At 39.6% G+C, this 14,981-nt stretch overlaps 1 protein-coding gene across 3 annotated transcripts in view; it reads left to right on the forward strand.

Moving 5' to 3' along the window:
* The window catches only part of AKAP6 (A-kinase anchoring protein 6), a 564,294-nt gene that overhangs the window by 353,612 nt on the left and 195,701 nt on the right, over positions 1-14,981 (forward strand). The window lies entirely within an intron of this gene.

Here is a 14,981-nt window from a genome sequence, read left to right on the forward strand (position 1 = left end):
TCATTGTAGTGGGAAGAAGGTCATATGCTTTGCTACAAATCTTTTTGCTCTGGGTGTAAGTTCTCCATAATGGTGCATGCACCGAATACAACAAGTACTTTAAAAATGAGTATTGACATGTTTTGGTTATCTATTTTAGATTTACAAAATAACCCATAAAGCATATGCGATTAAACTTTAAACGAGGCACCTTTTAATACAATGCACTGCTGTTCCAAAGATATCTTTGGACTTAGGATGTGGAAAATAATTTTATTAATTTGATATTTTCACGTAATCTCTCTTTCTTTTGTATTTATCCTTTTTGTGAAAGTGCATGCCGAAAACCAGTCTCATAATAGACTCAGCGTTGAAACATATTGCAACGTGGGGGGGAACAGATTTAAGAGTTCAGGGTTTCTATTCCTGGCATGGACGAAGTAATTAAACCATCATCAAGTCACATTTATTCAGCATCCATGTGGATTGGCATTGTGCTAAATGTATACAGAGCAAGTTAAACACACCCTTTACCTTCTTAGACTCACATTCTTCAGGAGAAACCCCACCCATCCTGCAACGGTGAGACCACGCAGCCAGGGAAAAGCTCGGAAGATTTATAGCTTTGGAACCTTGAACAACAACCTTTAACTTATTTGTTGGAAACAGAGAATGGAACGATGAGCTCAGTTCCACTTAGAGAAGGCTCCTCGGAGGAGGTCACATTTCAGGAAATACTTGGAGGAAGGAAGAGCAGGGGCTTGGCACATGAGCACACATTCTAAAGTAATGTGACGAAAGGATCAAAGCTGGAACTAATAATATGGAAGGGAGAATGTATTCAGCAGATTTCTCAGGGCAGAAGTAGAGCCCTCTCTAGGAGCAGGCTGCGGGGAGAAGTTGGTGGGGCTAAGAATGCTTCGGCCAGGGTTGCAGGGCAGTGATGATGAGAAAAGACGCAACTCGAAAGTCTGTTGTATTCTATTTATTTATCAAAGCATACTGATGGCTTCCTTTTAAACAAACCTCTCTGGTAGTCGCATGTTATCCTCAGTGGAGAAAAAGGAGGCACAGAGAAGTTAAGTAACTTGCCAAAGGTCACACTGGTCCTAAGTAGCAGAACTCACATTTGAATTTAGCCCTTGGGCCCCAGAGCCCGTGTGGATCGCCACCTAGAGGACTGCCTCTCACTGGCCTGCTCGGGGCCAGTTATGCTGGTGATGAACGATTAAGTCTCAGGACCTGCCTCATGGAGCTTTATAAATGGTGATGTGCTGTGAAAGAAAAGGGAGCAGCCAGAGCTTGCTCTGGGAGAAGTGATTTAGATCAGGACGTCAAGGAGGGCTTCTCTGAGGAGGCATTCCGTGAGCAGGCCCGTGCAGAGATAGAGAGAGAAAGAGGAAGGTCTGAAGGAAGCTAGGTGGCTTATGGTCACAGAGGGAGGGTTTTGTAGTGAGGAGGGAAATGACATCATTGATTGGCTGCATAAAAATCTGTTCCTGGCCGTGGTGTGGACCATGGGTAGGTGGAATCAGGTTAAAGGCTGAGGAGGTGCCAAAGAGGAACTTCAGAGATGGGGAAGTTACCTAAATTAATAAAAGACCGAGGGTAAAAATGAGTAGCTGTCTTCACCAGAACCAATTTGAGTTTGATACTTTGAAATCAGCTCATTTTGGTGGGGGGGGGGGTGTATATTGAGAAGGGAGTACGGAAGTAACTGGATGAAGAGCAAGTATTATCCAAGGAGAGGCAGTGTTACCATTTCTCAAAGAGAGGAGCACCGGCTCTAGCCCAGCTTTGAGAGGTCAGAACCTCCATGCTGGGGCCCCAGAATCTGCATTCCACAAGCTCCCAGAGAAGCGCTATTGTATAGGCTCTAAGAGGCCCTTTTCCTACAGAGGCTACAGGATTCTCAACAACCGGGATCCCCACAGAGCGTGAAAGAAAGTCTAATAACTGCAAACAATTGATATCAACCAAATGTTTAAAACAGGGACAGTCTAATTAAATGATGCTTCATCTTATCCTAACATAAGTTTATACAGCCATTTAAAATAGTATTTTAGAAGATAATTTTAAAACATTGGTAAAGTCCTCTAATATGCAATTAGATATTTTTAGATACCTCTGAATTTTCCAAATCTCTACCATGAGTAAAAATTTTAATCAGAAAAATACAGAATATATATAAAATACAAGAATTAGGAAGTGATTTAAATGGTGAAATGGGTGACAATCACCTGTGGGGACTTGAGATATAAATTTAAATTAGGTCAGGAGGAAGGATAAATAGATCTGGTTCTTAATAATTTGGGTGCCTCGCTTCTAAAGAAACAATGACAAAAACCTCTCTGTTTGAATCATCCCAACGTCCCATTGTCTTCCTACTCAGAGTCCCATCAGTTCACAGAGACTAACCTAAGTGTTCTTCGTGAATACTATCTCTGTGTCAAGCATTCTGTGTCACATGTGTGCAGCGTCGTACCCCTACAAACAGCTTCTGGAGAGGTTTCTATAGGTTTTGGCAGCTGTGGAAGCTGAGGGAGGTACGGAGAGTTTGATTCTGACCTAGCAGAGCCAGCAAAACCCTAGGGCTTTCTACCTCTCAACTAGCTTTCTCTCCCCAGTCTGGGCTGAATTTTCTCTGGACAAATGAACTCCTCCGTAGTCAAGGGTGAAGGTGAAATCCATTTAAGACAAAGGTAATATATTTCTAATTTAAGCCTAGGAAACTATGGAGAAATCAGTATGATTATTCTTTCTATCTATTTAATATCCATGACCTGCCTGCTTTCCTCTGTGGGGCAAACACAGAGAGTTATCAGGGGAGGCTCAGACTCTGGCTGACGTCAGACTGCCTGAGTTCCACTCTGGGCACTCGCTAGCTGGGTGTCCTTGGGAGAACAACGGCACTTCTCTGTGTCTTAGTTTCCTCATTTGTAAAATGGAGGCCCTGATAATATCCCCTTCAAATGGGCTGCGGTACAGATTAAAGAGTTGACGTATCTACAGTGCTTACAACAGTGCCTGGCACGTGGGAAATCCTAGATAAGGGTAAATGGACAAGTTTTCATTTCTGGTGGTGGAGACAGTAAACCAATAATTATAATAGAATGTGATAGATACTCTACATTAGATAGGTATGCAGCACTCTGAGTACACAGGGAAGGAAATAATGAACCCTGTTTGGGGGTATCAAAAGAAAGATTTACAGGGGAGTTGATGTTTTAAATGAAGGGTGGGAAGGATTTTTGCCAGCATGAAAATAATGAAAAGGGAAGATTTACAGGGGAGTTGATGTTTTAAATGAGGGATGGAAAGGATTTTTTCAGCGTGAAACACGTGCAGAGACCTCAAGGTGTGAAACGTGTGGTATGGCTGGAACATGGGATCTTATTGTGGATGAGAATTAGGCTGGCTTGCCACTGCACCAAGGCTCACAATGTGACCAAAAAATAAAATAAAGTAAAATAAAATAACCCTTAATGATCAGTGATATTTGTAATTGACATTTTCCAAACCACTGGGAGAGCCCTATATAGACTTTATATCTATGACGTACTTACTGTTTAAAGAGAAACTTTTCTTGCCATATTGCATGAAAAAAAGCAAGCCTAAGTAGGTTACCCTGAAGTTGTCCAAGACTAAAAGCTTGGATTCTACTTGTTATCTCTCATGTCAGTTCTCTTTCCATGATGTGACCTTGCATAGGTCACGTATACATTGTGCCATGAAATGCATTTCCAAGCAGAGCAGTTATGATCATCTATTTCATCTTAGACCTAAAAGAGAACTGAAATTAAAACATAATAAAAAAAATAACTCCAGAATTCATCTTAAGTTTACTTCAGAAGGTACTGGAAACTTGAGAAGCATAATAGAAAATCTAAAGAATATATCTAGGGGGTATTTTTCTTTTTTACCTTGTTTGAGAGACTGCAGAAAAGGACTTGGTCTTAGAAATCTTGTAAAGAAGGAGGATAGGAGGAAATTCAAAGACTCTGGGAAACTTCTCCCCCAGGATTCGGCAGCATACCTTATTTGTTGTATTTCATTTTTTAAAAAAGTGTTTTCCCAGGACTGTGCGATCTTTTATACATGGAAATAGAGAACAGAATTCACCAGTTCTAGAAATAGAGCTTTAGCACTCACTTCCAAGAATTGAAAATATGCTTGTAATTATGTATTTTATTTTAAGATAGATTGGTTAAAGTTTATCAGCTAAAACTAGGCTTTCAGTATGTTAAATTTTTGAATGGGGTGTAGCTGGAGGACTTTCAAAACACTGAACACCCAACACCTAAGAAAGGCTGCATTCTTTTTTTTTTTTTTGACCTTTCCAAGGCAAAACCCAAAAATCCTGAAAGCAAGAAAGCATTCTTAAACTTTGCACATTGCCTCCTTTAAGATGTTCTTATTCTCTATTTCTTTACTTGTCACCTCTTCAGCCATCATTATAGCTGTCTTAGAATCAAGGCCAGGATGTCCCTAACACAACATCTCAAGCTTTGCATCACTGTAATCAGACAGTGGTTCCTTTGTCCTTGTTAAAGAAATAGATGAGTTTCAAGGGGCACCTGGGTGGCTCAGTTGGTTAAGCCATCTGACTCCTGATTTCGGCTGGGGTTGGTGCTTTCAGCCTCCTCAGACTGAGCCGGGTGTCTATTTCATGACCAGCAGGGAATCTGTTTGAGAGTCTCTCCCTCCCCATCCCACCCCTAAGCTTGTTTTCTGTCAAATAAATAAATAAATCTTAAAAAAAAAAAATAGAAGAAGAAGAAAAGTTTCCAGCACAAAGAATATTTGAAGATTTTATTGCAAATTCAGAAAACCTTACAGCTACCAGAAGGGTGACCTACCCTGGGTTCCATCAAACATCTTCATTTCCTTAGTGAATGGAGATAGAGGGTGAGGTGCTTTGAACCCCAGGGTTGTGCCTATTTATCTGCCTTCTTTGAGGTTCTTAGATTGACATCTTTGATTGTCATCCCTTTGGAAATGGATATAAGACTATGAAGGTCAACAGTGTTATCTGTTCAACAATAGCACTTAGAGCAAGCTTAAGAACGTTTCTTAAATGTTTGCTCAGCCCTACAAATGACAGTTTTAGATAGTGGCTAAGAAGGGACCTATGTGTGGCCTCTGACTTGGTTATGTCACAGACTACCTGGACTTTATTCAGATGTCTAGGGAGGGCAAGTCCAATATTAACACATTTTTTGTGTGTTTATCAGACAACTTAGTATTAACCTAGTATTATGTTAATAAATTATGGGTAACTTTTTGGGGGTGTCTGGGGGTGGCTCAATTGGTTAAGCGTCTGCCTTGGGCTTGGGTCATGAGCCCACATCAGGCTCTCTGCTCAGTGGGGAGCCTGCTTCTCCCTCTCCCTCTGCTGCTCCTTCCACTGCCGCCACCTTGTGCTCTTTTTCTCTCAAATAAATAAATAAATAAAATCTTAAAAAGAATTATGGGTAACTTTACTTAGCCGAAGTGGGGAGAAAGCAGCTGATTTGGAGAGTACTTTTGTACGCTATTTTCTCTGTGTTCTATAGTGCCTCTTGGGTAATATTGCAGCTGGATATTATTATCCTGGAAAGGAATTTGATCCTGATGCTTCCAAAGCACTGTCTTTGTATTCTTTCCTTTTCTGGCTCAAAAGCTTATGTAGGCAACATATTCTTTAAGATCTTCAGAAATGACATAGAAGTAATGAATGAGAATTGCATTTAGGTGTTGTTAGTCCCATATACATGGATGGACACATTCATAGAGAATTACTTGAGATACTTTCCTATCTTCCTCATGCAGAAAGGAGCACAGATCTATGTGTCAAAAGGAACCAGAAATGATATAGTAAGATGAAATTGTGCCTAAAGTGGTAGAGAGAAAGACAATAGGCAAAGGCCTGACCATTATTTATTGAGTGCTGGGCCAGACAGGAGGGAAGACATGCTCAGTGGTCTTATCATCTCAGTGTAAGCACACAGTGTAACATCTTGTCTAATGTAAATTGCGCTATCTCAGATCTAGAATAATAGATCACCCAAGATTCAGATCATCTTAATTAGGATGTTGGCAGATTGAAATGGAATGTGGTTCTTGATGCAAGCAAATGAGTAGTAAATGCATTACCAATTCCCCCTCTTTCATGCGGAATTCTTCCTAAAAGCCAGTATCTGCTCCAGTTCCTTTTCTGCTGAACTATATAAACACAGTCCTGATATGCAGTACCTAGGGAGCGCCCTTTCTTCTGCAGTGGATTCTTCAGTAGTGCTTTTTTTGTTATCAGAAGGGCAACTTTTCTTCAAAAGTGTTTTTGAAAGACAGAAACAAAAGTGAGTTACTTCTTTGAAGATCAGTTGTAGGTACTAAATTTATGATAGAATCGAATAAGAGATAGTTCCTCTAATCTCCTTGAGGCACTTAAATTTGCATATTATCAGATGTATGGGTGGATCCAAGATGAGGAATTTTTTTAAATGGTCTGCCACTCTAATGAGGTGATTGAAAATGATTTGAGATGATAAAAATATACAGCAGGTCAAAGGACAGCTAATGGGCATCCCTATCATGGTCTATATGACATGTAAGACCAGAGCTTATCTTAATTTTTCACACTATATTTCCATTGCTGGTGGTGGCCTCAAGACCTAAGTGTTTGGCTCAGCAAAAATTGGGAGTGAAATTCTTTGGTGTCTCTAATTAACACAGAGAAATGTCATTGATATGAGGAGGTAGTCTGGTTTTCTTTTTCCCCTATTTAGTCAAAGAGTGCCTAATCTCAGAATCTGGGATACCTAGTGTTGCAAAGATGCATGATGTTGTATACAAAGTTACATTCAATGGAAAGCAGCACTCTTTTACTGGCAGAATTCACATGTCGTAACTCAGCCTGATGTATTTTAAAGATAATATATAATAAATACATTAAGAGGGACTTGGAGGTCAACATTAAAAAAAAAACACCAAGTATTTAAGCACTAAACGGAAGGCAAGATACATAATTGCTTCCAAAAACACTTTGAAAGTTCTTTGAAGGTGTGAAACAACTACCTCAGTGTGTGATTTACCCTTTTTCCCGGAATGTGTTGTTTCTGGCAGGGGAGCGGTCTGAGTTGAGGAGAGCCCTGCTAATGGGATTACCCTGCTCTGCTCTCCTGTTTATTGAGTCACCTAGGACTTCTTATAAAGCAGCAGCTTTCAAATGTACACACACCTGCCCTCCACACCCCAATCCTCCAAAGGTTTGCTTAATTGTTCTCACACCCAGAGTATCTCTCCCATCCAGCGAGGTCAGAAAGCACTGAGAGAGTGCATTCTGCTTTTTCCTTCTCCTTGGAAGTAAATGGAGCGTACAGTTCCGTGTGGTGCCCGTGCTAACAGAGAGGGAGAGCTTTTCTCAGTGTGAGGAACACAGTGCTCTTTGCCACCAGGACTCACAGAACATTCCCAGTCTCACCTCCCACTGCGCCTAAATGAGGGTTAATGTTTCTCAGGAAACGTTAACTAGATTGGAGGTCCTGCTGGGCTGGAGCCTAGGGAGCCATCTCACTGCAGCTTCCAAGCCGTTTTTGCACTGGGTTGGGGCGGTGGCTTCCATCTTTCTAGGTAGTTGGGCTGCAGGGGCCAACACTTGTTCCGTATTGCCCCCTGCAGGGCGAAGCCAGGCCCTGGATCTTGCTGCATGAGTAATTGGAGAGTGAAAAAGAAAGCCTAAATCAAGAGACCAGAATAAAAGAAAAGAGATGGGGGGAAACAGAAAAGGAGCAGAAGGAGAAAGATAAGGAAGTATGTGCCCAGTGAAATATAGTAGAAGCTAACTGCGCAAGTCCGTTGCTTGGACATTTATGCTCATATGTCTCTGTCTCTCTCTCTCATTTTGTCCTTTTTCTAGCCTGGAAATCAAAGTCAGATAAATCTTTCTTTTGACATCTTGGATGTTATTGTATAGCCATTGTGTGTGTGTGTGTGTGTGTGTGAGTGTGTGTGTAACAGACCCTATTAATGGGGTTAGCACTTAGAGTGGGCTTTCTATGCTCTAGGTTTGTGTCAAGCCTTTTACTGGGATGGCCTCATTCATACTTCCCAATAGTACTAGCATTTGTAACTCCTATAATCATTTCCCTTTACTAATGGGAGAACTTAGGCTACAAACATATATAAGATACTCAGGCTTACTCATTCTTTTTCAAAACCCCACATGACTGGGTAAAGGCCACTTAACTCCACCTACTCATGAAGATTCATGCCACTGTTTTGTTTCATAAATCTACTTAACTCACCATCTCCCAAATGTGTTTTCTCTTTTCTTTTCTTCTTTTTGTCCAGGGATTGTTCTATTCTCTATATCTATGCGGTTCCTATCCATCCTTAAATCAATAAATATTGAATATGTAACTACACTGTGATGTCATAACTCTAGACAAGTCACTGTACCTCTCCTTGCTCCCTGCCCATCAGTGGAGACAGACTCACACATATGTCATTCTAAATTAAGGCAGGCTGTGTGATAAGTCCTATAATAAGGCGCATAAAGACAGGGAGTTTGGGCGAGGGGGCATTAGTTCAATCTGATGGGGTCTGGGAAGGTGCCCCCCACCCCTAAGAGAAAATGGATTTTGTGAAGCCCTCTAATATTCTGATAAATTGTTAATAGGAAGATATTAGAGGGAAAGCATTGCAGGCAGAGGAATTAACATGGTCAAAAGTATGGAAAAGGGAATATCTGAGGAACATCCAGAGAGTGGTGAACAGTGAATAGTCTGGCTCTTTCAAGCATAGGGTGTCTATTGTGTTTATGGGAAGGAATGAGGATGTAGTGGGCAAAAAAGCCTGATAAGTTTTGAGCTATATATATAATGGAGAACTTTGAATATCAGCTGCAGACTTTGTATTTTACTAGTGTGCCGTGAGTGTTTTTAATGATTGGATTTAGCCATAGAAAACAGATGGCAAAAGTAGGATGAGAGAGGAAGGACCGAATTAGGAATCTAGTACAATAACTAGAGGCAGCTGAAATAAAGCAGTGGCTGTGATAATATAAAGAAAAAATAGAAGTGATATTATAGAAGAAGAAATATTAGGATTTGGTATCTGGAGAATGGGGGGCTACTGAGGGAAGAGTTAATGGTGACTCAAAGGAATTGAGCATGAGCAATTAGGAGAATCATGTTAGCATTTATGGAGTTTGGCACATTTTAATAAGGAGCAGTTTTGAAAGCTAAGTATAATCTTGGTACCCAATTAATAAGAATATCTGGGCATATAACTTGGGTACAGGTATTTTTGTAACCTCCGCAGGTGATTCCAAAGTGCAAAAAAGTTTGACAACAATGATTCAGAAATAGAAGTCTGAAAATCATCTGTGTGGTTATGTGCAATATTCAGTCAAAAATGCAAGCCTGAAGCTTAGAGTAGGGGGTCAATGCTGAGGATATAACTTTGGCAGTCAAAATAGAAATAATAGCTGTAGCCTTGGAAGTTGATAGTGACAGGAGAAGACTATTTTATGAGAATAAGGGAGAAATATGATAGAACCTTGAGGAATGTATGGAGTAACTGAGAACAAGGGTGCCATATTAAAACTGAGGATTGAGTGGAAATCTACATGCTTGACAGTGAAACTTCCAGGATGCTGACAGTCAGGGGAGAGTAAGGATGTAGGTCTAAGGGACTTTTCATGGAATAAGGGTGACACTTTCATGTTTATAGGCCAAAGAATAGAACTAGTTAAAAAGGGACAGTTGAAGAAGATAATTTGAAGAAAGACAAGAAAGAAGGTAAATTGGGGCACCTGGGTGGCTCAGTGGGTTAAAGCCTCTGCCTTCTGCTCAGGTCATGATCCCAGGGTCTTGGGATCTAGCTCGCATCAGGCTCCCTGCTCAGCAGGGAGCCTGCTTCCCTTTCTTTCCCTCTGCCTGCCTCTCTGCCTACTTGTGATCTCTGTCAAATAAATAAATAAAATCTTAAAAAAAAAAAAAGAAGGTGAGTTGACAAGATGATTTAGATGAGGGAGAAGAAGTGAATCAGGTAGGGCTGTGAGTTTCAGGAAGGGAGGGTGTATCTTCTCAGATAGGAGGGAGAGAAGGAATGCTGGGTGGTAAGCAGGAGTAAGGAGGGGACTAAGTCGAAGGATTTAGAATGAAGGAAAATTCAGTGTGGTTAGTCAGTGAGACAATTACTTGACTAGAGGGAGGGGTTAGGGTGAGGAGAGACTGGAGAAAGAGATTGATATTCAAATCCCACCGTCCCAATAGAGATTCCCTATAATTTTCCAGTCCTAAATGATTGCTGTCCCCTCTAAACTGTATTGCATTTACTATTTGTAGCACACGTTTGGTGATTAATCACACACAGCCTTGTGACACCATTTCCATTGTTGTTTTGAACTTCCATTTATATATTTTATAGTTAACTTTTAAGATGATTACACTCCATGACTATAAACTCCTCAGGGCCACATTCACATCCTAAATTTCTTTGTTGTATGCACTTAACATTATTTGGGCTAAAAATATACTTTATTCTTAATTGGTTGATATAGAATATTCTTATTAAAGTTAAGGACAGAATTACACTTTATTTTCTCATCTTTCATGACACTTTATCTTAGCTGTATAAATAATGGCACAATTCTATCTTATCACATTCTCCCTTGTTTTCCACAATTCTCTCCCATTTCCTTTGCCTCTTGCTTTTCATTATGAATAAAACAATCTTTAAAAGAGTCATTTCACCTATTTCTCCTAAAATAACTAGTAATTTATGCTGTAAGAAAGAGAACAACATGATTTTATTATTTTTGTACTTTCTTGATTCAGGTCTAGCTGGTTAACTGTTTTAATAGGTCATTAGATTTTTAAGAAAAAACTATTTAAACAGACTTGCTGAGAGAATATACCCTGAACTGCTTCTTTGAAAAGGACTCAAAGTGTCTAATGTAACTTACCAGCTGACCAGCATACTGGTTGATGGAATTTGTAGTCTTTTCTCTAAAGCTCTCTAACAAGATTAGGTGAGATTGAACCTGAGAAGGTAAAGGTCTCTAAATTGACATGAACTGAAAGAGCAGAACTGGATCATACCACTATTTGAATCGCTAACAAAGTCTAATCTCTGACATATTATATTTGGTGTACTATAATCTGTGTACATACACATGCTTCTAGTAAATGATGAATGAGGTTTAGCTAACATAATATAGTTTATACTCTTCTGGACCTTTGGAGGAAATACAGGGTTGAGGAGCTCTGCTCTATAAAATGACCTGGATCACTTCTCTGAAACAGTCTCCATAAAACACACACACACATGCATTTTTCCAAACCAGCTTGGTCAAATTTATTTTCCTGCTGTCATTCATTTGATGCCTCTTCTGGCTTTCATTAGATAGATGGGGGAAATACTGAATTTCACTGGATAGTTCCATCTGGCTCATACCAGTTAAATAATTTCTGATGGGAATTGTTGGTCCAGTTGTGGAACTAAGAAAGAAATTAATATATATGAACGTCAGTACTTACTTGAACCTTCTAAAGTTCATCCATAATTTGAGGGCTACGCATTTTGAATTACGAGGAATTTTGAAAAACTCCTCTTTGTCTCAGCTCTTTCCTCTTTTTCAGAGCCTCATGCCTAAAGCTTTTCTTTCTTTCCTAGCTGAAAGTAAGCGAATAACCACATGATGTAAACTCATGATTCCACTGCTAAGGAGACTTAGTAGTATCTGTGATACCGACTATTGTCAATATCCGCTTAATGTGTTGGAATTTTTCCCATTATTCAAGACTGTGGACATTCTAGAACCTGACCCATTGTATACTTCACCAGTGCTTTACACTCACTCCCCCACTTTTGACTGTTTCTTCACTTCACAAACTTTTATAAGAGTTACATATTTATTTATAAAATGGCAACTTTCTGGGCCCACTACCATTATCATTAATGAAGTTCTCATGTCATGATGTTTTTTCCTCTCAAGTAAATTGGAATAACATGACTTAATGGAAAACAAAATGTATTTTTAAAAATTATCCTTAAATAGTGTTACTATTAACTTCCGTTGTGTTTTAGAGCTTAATAAAACCATCTCATTCTGTGATTGGTGAGAACTTTGTAACTAACTTCAGTAACTATTACTATTAATCAGTAATTGCAAATTTCCCCACCCACTTTTTTGGTTGAAGGCTAAGAGTTATTAATGGTATAACCTAGGACAAAGAGAACAGAGATGTGAACAAAGGTATCACAAAGGTAAAATTGATGCTGAGTGGTTTTCTTCCTTTTTAATTACTTTTGTGTTTTCTCCAATTGTATCATAGTTTTCAGTTGTATTTCTACTCCAGACCTTTGACAAATAGCATCTTCTATCATTATCTGCAGATTCTTTTTAGTGTCAGCTGTACACAAAAAGCTTAATGACTCTTCTCTTTTGCCTAATATACAAAAGAGGACTCGGGTAACAGAGTTTGAAGATAGGATCTCTTTGGAAATCCTGCATTTTAAGCAGATATTGTCTCATAGTAGCTTCTTTCAATGAATGCCTTAAAATAGAAACTCTTGTTGTGCATACTTTTCCTAGGTAATCGATAGTTCTCTTTTCTTCCCTTAAGGGATAAAATTGGATATTAGGAAGTATAGGCACACTTCTCCTAGGAGGGAAATGGGTTAGGGATGAGGCACTATTGACAGAATCATCAACAGCAGCATCAAACAATGCTTATTAGGCTTCATTTGCAGGTGGGTGGGCTGCGTAAGCAACAGCCATTGCCCACCCCCTCCTCCTGTACTGTGTGGTTCAGGGAAATGGACCGTATCCCCCAGTCCAGGCAGTGACTAGTAATCTGTCAGACAACTAAGAGGGCTCCCCTTCCAAGTTACTGATTGGTTTAGGCACAACCAACTGATGCCTTCTGACCAGTGAGATATGAAGAAAAGTCTCTGCAGGGCTTTCGGAAAAGTTTTTTGTTTGTTTGTTTGTTTTTTAAATTTCTTGTAGAAAGAGACAAATAAGGGAAAGGATTCCCTTTCAAACTGGATGCTTCCACAAGGACATGAAGCTGAGCTGCTGTAGCTGTTTTGTCTAATCATGAATAGAGCTAGGTTGACGTCAAGGCTAATATGCCAAAGATGACAGAGGAGAAAGATGGATTTTTTTTATATATCATTGAATAGCTGAATTAACCAATCCTAGAGCCATCCTACTTTCAGCATTTTTGACAATTTCCTTCTTTGTTTAGGCTTCTTCTGTTAGCAGAGTTGGAATTTTCTGTTCCTGGGGACACACAAATCTTAAGCAACAAATTCACTGTTTTAATGAATTTTAAATTTTAAATTTTAATTCACCAGCTGCTGAGTATTCCATACGTTGACTCTTTCTCTACCTGTTACTGTTCAAAGTACTTTTACTTCTTTTTTTCTCACTGCTAAACTATCATCTCTTTTTCTTCTCAACTCATTGCTACACTGGTGTCTTTGGCCACAGGTACTCTTAGTGAAACTATCCTCATCAGTGTTCACCCATGACCTCTTGGTTACCAAGTCAGTTTCTGAGTCTCAGGTTCCATCTGTAAGTAAAACATGTTCCATCTGTAAGTAAAACATTGGTGGCTTTCATTAAAAAAGTATTAGCCAATTTTTTAATTTCAAGCTAAATCTTACTCATAACCCCAACATATAAAACAACTCAAAATATAAAATTAAAATAAAAGATGCTTTTAACACACACACACACACACATGCACACAGAGAAAACCAAAGTGGAATTTCTTAGTTGACTCAGAATCCAAAGGCTTTTCACCCTGCTTTTTGCAACCTGCGTCTTCTCTAGCCCTCCCTGCCCTGACCTCTGCAGAAGTCAGAGTTCACACAGGACACAGTTCTAAAACCAGATTCCCAGTTGACCTTGTGGCTGTCTCTCTTGCTTCTTTTCCATTTGCACTGTAATTCTTCCAATTAGAATGCTTCGGTGGTTTTCCGTGGCCTACCTATCAAATTCCCTCCTTCCTAACTTGGTTCCTTTGAGTCTCCTTTGTTTTCATTTGGTGCAGCTACATGTCTTTTCTCCCTGCTCTTCTCATTCTGCTCCTCAGATCTTTGCCCATCTGCACCTATTCCGTCCTGTTCATTCCCACCAAGGACCCATTTGAATCAGAGTGACTGTCAGTTTCTTGAATGTGCCTATACCACTTCTACCTCAGTTGTGGCACCTTGCACATTCGGTCTTTGAATCTTGTATTAAAGATAATCCTTGGGCACTTGGGTGGCTCAGTCAGTTAAGCATCTGCATTTGGCCCAGGTCATGATCCCAGGGTCCCAGGATCAAGTCCTCCATCGTGCTCCCTGCTCTGCAGGAAGTCTGTTTCTCCCTCTGCCTGCCCCTTCCTCTGCTTGTGCAAATAAATAAATAAAATCATAAAAAAAAAGAAAAATATTCCTCAAGGTGTATGCTCAAAGGGGGGGGGAACTATTTCTTGTTCATTGTTCTAAACACTGTGGTGCTCAGCACATGTCCCTCGAAGACTACTCTCAAAAAATGCTGGTTCCTGATAAAAAATTTACAACAGAAATCAAAATCCTGATATTGTGAGGATTCTTTAGGTTATTTATTTCTGTTAGTTCTTTAAATATTTCTGTTTAGGGCACCTGGGTGGTTCAGTTGGTTTGGCAACTGCCTTCGGCTCAGGTCTTGATCCTGGAGTCCTGGGATCAAGTCCCACATCAGGCTCCCAGCTCCAAGGGGAGTCTGCTTCTCCCTCTGACCTTCTCCCCTTTCATGCTTTCTCTCACTCTCTCTCTTTCAAATAAATAAATTAATTAAATTAAATTAAATTAAAAATAAATATTTCTGTTTAAATATTTGTTCTTTAAATGTCAGTTTTGTAAACTGATCTATACTCTGAAGTTACATAGATTGAATTGATTTAATTGATATGATGGAATCTAGGCCAGTTATATAGAACTTAGGTGCAGTATCTTTTTAATGTAAAATGTTTTATAGC

The sequence above is a fragment of the Meles meles genome, chromosome 6 (genome assembly GCF_922984935.1).
Source record: "Meles meles chromosome 6, mMelMel3.1 paternal haplotype, whole genome shotgun sequence".
Taxonomy (NCBI): Eukaryota; Metazoa; Chordata; class Mammalia; order Carnivora; family Mustelidae; genus Meles; species Meles meles.